Source organism: Carcharhinus amblyrhynchos, chromosome 1, assembly GCF_965287045.1.
Source record: "Carcharhinus amblyrhynchos chromosome 1, sCarAmb.v2.hapA, whole genome shotgun sequence".
Classification (NCBI taxonomy): Eukaryota; Metazoa; Chordata; class Chondrichthyes; order Carcharhiniformes; family Carcharhinidae; genus Carcharhinus; species Carcharhinus amblyrhynchos.
Window position 1 is genome coordinate 104,253,925 of NC_137324.1, and position 8,975 is coordinate 104,262,899.

General features: G+C 42.6%; 1 long non-coding RNA gene across 1 annotated transcript; it reads left to right on the plus strand.

Annotated features, from left to right (window-relative positions):
• Nucleotides 1–792: 792 nt before the first annotated feature.
• Nucleotides 793–7,630, plus strand: LOC145349980 (uncharacterized). Its single transcript, XR_013888153.1, has 3 exons — nucleotides 793–886; nucleotides 977–1,028; nucleotides 7,419–7,630. It is a non-coding gene; the product is annotated as an uncharacterized LOC145349980 (long non-coding RNA).
• The last annotated feature ends 1,345 nt before the right edge of the window (nucleotides 7,631–8,975 follow it).

Genomic DNA, 8,975 nt, shown 5'->3' on the forward strand with positions numbered 1-8,975 from the left:
TGTGGGTGGACTCTTGAAGGTGGTGAGGTAATAGGAACTCCTCCAGCCTGCAGGTAAGTGAGAGATAGAGCACCTACCTATTGAGGCATTCCTTTCGAAACTTTTAAAAATCTTGTATTTAAAAATGGCCACAGCTGTCAGACCAGCCTTATTGATGGAGATTCCCTTCACAGAGCGGCCTGTGGCAGCCAGATAGACAAGGAGAGCCTGGAGCATTGGTTCACCAGTCTGTTGCTAGGATACCACCTCCAGATAGCTGGCCTGTTCCCAATGCCACAGGCAGGCCAGCTGGTTGACTGGCAAGTTCCATTTGGCTTCTGATAATTGGTCTTCCCCTTAACTTAATTAGCTACCTATTGCTTGTGGATGTATGTGTCCACCTGCCTTTGTCCTTGCCTCCATATTGGGGTGAAAATTCTAGTTATAGGACCCTTAATAACCATGATAGGCTTAGAAAACTGTAGCCATTTGCTCCAGAAAAGAGTAAACTTTGAAGCGATTTGATAAAAATTGGGGAAGCAATAGATTAGGTTGATGTGGTTTTGAGATACATCAGGAGGATCAGAGAACATAACTCGAATTAGGTTTGATGTCTAGGAGATATGTCTTTTCACAGGGTCCTTGGTCTGTGGAACAAGATGCCATCTTGGGTTGTGACCACTGCTTCACTGCAATCATTCAAAAACGAAGCAAAATGAATTTCTGAATTTGGGACCCTTTGCTATCTATGGAATATTGAGGTCTATATTGCCAAGAGCAGCAGTGCCCACCCTTTTTCCTTAAGCAGACCATGAGACCATTATCAAAAGCTTTTGTGGACCACAACGTGTGCAAGCCATTTTTACACAGTCTATGGTTGATGGGAGCCAAACTTACACATCAACAGGTATTAAAAACACAGCAATTCCAATAGATTATGATGCAAACTCACAAATAAATTGCACTCATCATGGTGCATTTATCTTTACATTTTCAGAGAATAATAATGGATTATATCACACAAGGCTGTTTGTGAAGCAAATTATATTGTGAGTATTAATTTAACATCTATTATGATACAAACGAGGCACATACAATTATATTTTCTTTTCCATAGACCATCTGTGATGTTATGAAGCACAGGTTGGGAACCACTGTTCTAGAACTTAGAGGTTTACGGGTTTACAGCATGGAAACAGGCCCTTCGGCCCAACTTGTCCATGCCACCCTTTGTTTTAAACCACTAAGCTAGTCCCAATTGCCCGCATTTGGCCCATATCCGTCAATACCCTTCTTACCCATGTAACTGTCTAAATAGTTTTTAAAAGATAAAATTGTCGCCACCTCCACTACTACCTCTGGCAGCTTGTTCCAGACACTCACAGCCCTCTGTGTGAATAAACTGCCCCTCTGGACCCTTTCGTATCTCTTCCCTGACCTTAAACCAATGCCCTCTATTTTAAACTCCTTTACCTTTGGGAAAATATATTGACTATCTAGCTGACCTGTGCCCTTCATTATTTTATACATCTCTATAAGATCACCTCTCAGCCTCCTACACTCCAGGGAAAAAAGTCCCAGTCTATCCAGCCTCTCCTTATAACTCAATCCATCAAGTCCTGGTAGCATCCTAGTAAATCTTTTCGCACTTTTTGTAGTTTAATAATATCCTTTCTATAATAGGGTGACCAGAACTGTACACAATGTTCCAAGTGTGGCCTTACCAATGTCTTGTACAACTTCAGCAAGACATCCCAACTCCTGTATTCAGTGTTCTGACCAATGAAGCCAAGCATGCTAAATGCTGTCTTCACCACTCTGTCCACCTGTGGCTCCACTTTCAAGGAGCTATGAACATGTACCCTAGATCTCTTTGTTCTATAACTCTCCCCAGTGCCCTACCATTAACTTAGTAAGTCCTGCCCTGATTTAATCTACCAAAATGCATCACCTCACATTTATTTAAACTCCATCTGCCATTTGTCAGCCCATTGGATGCCAGTTCAATCCGAGATAACCTTCTTCACTTTCCATTATGCCACCAATCTTGGTATCATCTGCAAACTTACTAACCATACCTCTTATATTCTCATCCAAATCATTAATATAAATGACAAATAACAGTGGACCCAGCATCCTTCCCTGAGGCACACCGATGGTTATAGATCTCCAGTTTGAAAAACAACCCTCTACAATCACCCCCTGTCTTCTGTCATCAAACCAATTTTGTATCCATTTGGCTACCTCACTTTGGATCCTGTGAGATTTAACCTTAAGCAACAACCTACCATGCGATACCTTGTCAAAGTCCTTGCTAAAGTCCACATTGACAACATCAGCTGTACTGCCCTCACCTACTTCCTTGCTTACCCCTTCAAAAAACTATCAAATTTGTGAGACGTGATTTTCCATTCACAAAGCCATGCTGACTAATCAGTCCTTGCGTCTCGAAATGCCTGTAAATCCTGTCTCTCAAAATACCTTCTAACAACTTACCCACTACAGATGTGAGGCTCACTGGCCTATAGTTCCCAGGCTTTTTCCTGTAGACCTTTTTAAACAAAGACACAGCATTTGCCATTCTCCCAGGCACCTCACCTGTGACTATCAATGGTTCAAATATCTCTGCTAGGTGGCGTGCAATTTCATAAGAACATCCGAACTAGGAGCAGGAGCAGGTCATCTGGCTCCTCGAGCCTGCTCTGCCATTCAGTAAGATCATGGCTGATCTTTTTGTGGACTCAGCTCCACTTACCTGCCTGCTCACTATAACCTTTATTTCCTTTACTGTTCAAAAATTTATCCATCCTTGCCTTAAAAACATTCAATGAGGTAATTTCAACTGCTTCACTGGGCAGGGAATTCCACAGATTCACAACCCTTTGTGTGAAGAAGTTCCTCCTTAACTCAGTCCTAAATCTGCTTCCCCTTATTTTGAAGCCATGCCCCCTAGTTCTAGTTTCACCTGCCAGTGGAAACAACTTCCCTGCTCCTATCTTACCTATTCCCTTCATAATCTTATATGTTTCTATAAGATCTCCCGTCATTCATCTGAATTCCAAAAAGTATAGTCCCAGTCTATTCAGTCTCTCCTCATAAGCCAACCCTCTCAACTCCAGAATCAACCTAGTGACCCTCCTCTGCACCCCCTGCAGTGTCAGAATATCCTTCCTCAAGTAAGGAGACCAAAACTGTACACAGTGCTCCAGGTGTGGCCTCACCAGCACCTTATACAGCTACAACATAACCTCACTGTTTTTAAACTCCATCCCTCTAGCGATAAAGGACAAAATTCCATTTGCCTTCTTAATTATCTGTTGCACTGCAAACCAATTCCTTGAGATTCTTGCACAAGGACACCCAGCAGCACGCTACAATTTTTTTACCATTTGAATAATAGTCCATTTTGCTGTTATTCCTGCCAAAATGGATGACCTCAGATTTACCAACATTGTATTCGATTTGCCAGATCCTCGCCCACTCACTTAGACTATCTATATCCCTTTGCAGACTTTCAGTGACCTCTGCACACTTTGCTCTACCGCCCATCTTAGTGTCATCTGCGAATTTTGACACACCACACTTGGTCCCCAACTCCAAATCATCTATGTAAATCATAAACAATTGCAGTCCCAACATTGATCCCTGAGACACACCACTAGTCGCTGATCACCAACCAGAAAAACACGCATTTATCCCCATTCTTTGCTTTCTATTAGTTAACCAATCCTCTATCCACGCTAATACATTACCTGTAACAACGTGCACCTTTACCTTATGGAGCAGTCTTTGGTGCAGCACGTTGTCAAATGCCTTCTGGTAATCCAGATACACCACATCCACAGGTCATTGTCCACTGCGCATGTAATGTTCTTAAAGAATTCCACCAACTTAGACGTTCCCTTCATGAACCCATGTTGTGTCTTACCAATGGGACACTTTATATCCAGATGTCTTGCTACTTCTTCCTTGATGACAGATTCAAGCATTTTCCCTACTATAGAAGTTAAGCTAATTCTCCTATAGTTACCCACCTTTTGTCTATCTCCTTTTTTAAACAGTGGTGTCACATTTCCTCCCTAGCCTCTCACAACATCCTGAGATATACTTCATCAGGCTCCGGGGATTTATCTACCTTGATGCACTTTAAGACTTCCAGCACCTCCTTCTCTGTTACATGTACGCTCCTCAAGACATCACTATTTATTTCCCCAATTTCTTAACATCCATGCTTTTCTCAACAATAAATATTGATGAGAAATATTCACTTAAGATCTCACCCATCCCTTGTGGATTTGCACATAGATGACCTTGTTGATCCTTAAGAGGCTCTACTCTCTCTCTCTAGTTACTCTTTTTCCCTTTATGTATTTGTAGATGCTCTTTGGATTCTCCTTTGCCTTGTCAGCCAAAACAATCTTGTGTGTCCTTTTTGCCCCCCTGATTTCTCTCTTAACTCTACTCCTACACTCCCTATGCTCTTTAAGGGATCCACTTGAACCCAGATCCCTATACATGCCATGCGCCTCCTTCTTCTTCCTGACTAGGGCCTCAATATCCCGACTAATCCAGGGTTCGCTACTTCTACTAGCCTTCCCCTTCACTTCAAGCGGAATGTGCTTACCCGGGACCCTGGTTAACACACTTCTTGAAAGCCTCCCACTTACCAGGTGTCCCTTTGCCTTCCCACAGACTCCCCCAATTAACTGTTGAAAGTTCCTGCCTGATACCATCAAAATTGGCCTTGCCCCAATTTAGAATTTTAACTTTTGGGCCAGAACTATCATTCTCCATAGCTATCTTAAAACTGATGGAATTATGGTCACTGGTCCCAAAGTGATCCCTCACTAACACTTCTGTCACCTGCCCTTCCTATTTCACAAAATTTATTTGATCAATCTTCGAGGTCAGGAGAGATTTTCATAGATTTTATTCTAAATTGACATTTTTATTTTTTTTAACATTCTCCAAGAAATTCCATGACAGGCTGATGGATTGGGCATAAGTTTCACCATGACTTTTGACCTTTGACAAAAGGTCATCAGGACTTGAAACATCAGCTCTTTTCTCTCCTCACAGATGCTGCCAGACCTGCTGAGATTTTCCAGCATTTTCTCTTTTGGTTTCAGATTCCAGCATCTGTAGTAATTGCTTTCATAAGTTTCACCATGATGGGTTTGAAGCACTAGTTTTTTCTTATCCATTGTTTTCATATGTATCTTCAAATGAGGTAGATACCAGTGTTTCATTGAAATAGTTGTGTACAATGAGCACAATGGAGTGGTCTCCTTTATTTAGTACAGAATCGTCCAATAAGGCAGAGCAAAGCCGATGGCAGTCTGGTTCCAAAGGCCACCCATTACTTAAAACAGAAAGGTGAATGCACTTTAGAGAAGGGAAACTGCCATCCTTACCTGGCCAGGCCTCCATGTGACTCCAGAGCCACAGCAATGTGGTTGACTCTCAACTGCCCTCAAGCAACTAGGGATGGGCAATAAATGCTGGCCAGCCAGCAATGCCCATTTCCCACGAATGGATAAGAAGAATTATGTTCCTTAACATCGTAAGTCCTTGGAGGTGGAAGTTCCTTCACCAAAATTCCTTTATTTACAAGATCCAACAACATTTCATTTATATATATATAAATTTATATATTAATATATATATATAATTTTGACACACTACACTTGGTCCCCAACTCCAAATCATCTATGTAAATCATAAACAATTGCAGTCCCAACATTGAACATTGAACATTGAACCCTGGATTAGTCGAGATATTGAGGCCCTAGTCAGGAAGAAGAAGGAGGCGCATGGCATGTATAGGGATCTGGGTTCAAGTGGATCCCTTAAAGAGCATAGAGAGTGTAGGAGTAGAGTTAAGAGAGAAATCAGGGGGGCAAAAAGGACACACAATATATATAAATATATATAAGTGGTCTCATTTAGCAATCTACATCTGGAACTGACACTCCTGTTTAAGATGTGGAGATGCTGGCATTGGACTGGGGTAAACACAGTAAGAAGTCTCACAACACCAGGTTAAAGGACTTTAAAGGCTTTAACCTGGTGTTGTGAGATTTCTTACTGTGTTTACTCCTGTGTAAGGACAGAGAACGGGCCTCCCTGATTGGACCATCAATTGGGCCCTTAATCAGGGACATCATTTTGTGTCCAACCAAATAAGAACATAAGAACATAAGAACATAAGAACATAAGAAATAGGAGCAGAAGTAGGCCATCTGGCCCTTCGAGCCTGCCCCGCCATTCAACAAGATCATGGCTGATCTGTCGTGGCTCAGTTCCACTTTCCCGCCCTCTCCCCATAACCCTTAATCCCTTCTCTTATCAAAAACCCATCAACCCGCTTCTTAAAAATATTTAGCGAGGCAGCCTCCACCACTTCAACGGGCAGAGAATTCCAGAGATTCACCACCCTTTGAGTGAAGAAGTTCCTCCTCAACTCCGTTCTGAACCGCCCCCCCTTTATCTTGAGGCTGTGCCCCCTAGTCCTACTGTGTTTTTTGAGCGGGAAGAGTCTTTCCACCTCTATCCTATCCATCCCATTCATCATCTTATACGTCTCAATGAGATCTCCCCTCATTCTTCTAAACTCTAACGAGTACAAGCCTAGTTTATTCAGCCTCTCCTCATAGCTCAACCCCCTCAACTCCGGTATCAGCCTAGTAAACCTCCTCTGCACTCCCTCCAAGGCCAAAATATCCTTGCGCAGGTGCGGCGCCCAAAACTGCACACAGTACTCCAGCTGCGGCCTCACCAATGCCCTATACAGCTGCAGCAAGACCTCCCTACTTTTATATTCAATCCCCCTCGCTATGAAGGCCAGCATCCCATTCGCCTTCCTGACCACCTGCTGCACCTGCAGGCTGGGTTTTTGCGACTCATGCACAAGGACCCCGAGGTCCCTCTGCACCGTCGCCTGCTGCAGTTTTTCGCCACGTAAGTAATAGTCCTTCCTACCATTCTTCCTACCAAAGTGGACCACCTCACACTTGCCAACATTAAATTCCATTTGCAAATAAACAAAATCAAATTAACTTCGGGACAACTCAAAAGGTGCAGCTTCCTAAAAGGAGGGGAACTGCTCGAAGCAAAAGACAAAGCAGAAAGGAAACTTAAAACATCAAATTAAAATGTGATTAACTGGGCCAATAATACACCCCAGTCCCTGTGGTGCCCAGTGGGCATGGAAGGCATCAACAGTGCCCTTGGAGATCACATGCTCCTTTTCCAGGAACACCCAGCCGTGAATGTAGCTGTGGTAGAGGGGCAGACAGTCAGGTTGGGCCTTAATCAGGGAGTTCGTATTCAAATAGGCCAACCTCAGTTGCCTGATTAAAATCGTTACACCTAAACAATGCATTCAAAACAAGGTAAGATCATAAAGCTTCTCCTTTTGTTTTATGTATCTGCTGCAGGAGTGAATAAATGGAGCATGGGAATGTCATAATGAAAGGAAAATACTTTCTCAGAGATGAGTCACATCTCCAAATCTCTCCTTGTGAATTGCCTACACAAATTTGTGGCTAAATGGGACCAGACCATCTCCTCACAATGGGTGTGCTGCTTAAACATTGTTCTGTCACTACTTCTAGTTCGTTATCTCCTGTCTGTGTCTTGTCAGAAGAACGCACTCACAGAAACATTAGCAGCTCCCTGAGTATTCCAGTTGTGATACAGTAGGAACCAAGTAAAATGCAGGCTTCAGAGTTCATCATAACACATAGAAAGTCATGTCACGGCAGTAGAAGTGCAGAAGAAAATTTAACCACCATTACATACATGGTTGTCCTTCATTCAGAAAAAAACATGTTGTCCAAGTTATTATCTTGTGCATCCTCAGGAAATAGCATTGAAAAAATGTCACTCCTTTCTGAAACCCTTCTTCATACAACAGAAGCTGGAGGGGATGACTCCAATCCAGCACAACAGTTTGCAGCTTAGTTGCAAAGTCAGCAGAGACAAAATGCCAGCTACTTCACATGATATCAGGAGGACGGTATTGTATGCATAGGGGTCACTGGTTCTCAAAATTGTGTGAAAAATAGTCCTGCAGCAGATTCAGGTCACTTGTATATTAGAATGGAGTCAGATCTCCCCTATTATATACATTATTAGCACAGTCCTTGGCTTCAGAGGGAACTGGCATATTGCCTGTGGTGTCATTCGACCTGAAGATTTTATCCTAATGTCAGTTAACACATCTGATCTGATTGATGCCCACGATTTTCTGACCGTTTTAGACCAAAATCATCGAGAGACAAACCTGAATTCCTGACTGTACTCCCAATCGGCAAAGGAGTGTGCACGAAGCATAAATTTTCAAAATTATCCCAAAATATTATTTGAACCATTAAAAGTACCTTTTATGTTTTAGTCATTATCAAAAATAAACACAATCACTCATAACCAAACAATTTGGACCACTTGAATGTTCACGCTGAGAATCAGTTGAATGGCACTATTGCCATCTACTGGCACAATTTTGAAATAACAGAAGCCTACACCAGGGTAAGAAAAACATTAGAAATACAAAGCAGATCTCTTGGCATCCATAAGTTACTTCAAAGACAACCCAACATACAGGATATTGCCTCTTTATTGACTCTTCAGTGGTGATGGTTTCTACTCATTCACAGAACTACATTTTGAAATGTCTCTCTCTCGCCCCAAGGACACGGACAACCCCCGAATCCCCCCACCCACCATGGAGCTCCCCAGAGGAATCTCCACTGACACTGCCCCTTTGCATTGCCCCAGTTAGTGTTTAATTTCTATAGTTCCATGCTTGTCATTGTTGTTGCATGTACACAGTGCATATTGGATGAAGGCATGTAAATTGCAGGAATTGGCATTGAGTTGGCATAAACAGTATGAGGAGATAGGGGGGTATGGTTGGGGAGCAAGAGTTGGCATTGGGTGGCATGGCGGGGCATGGAAGGGGCATGGGTAAGATCTTTTGAAATTAAACTTTC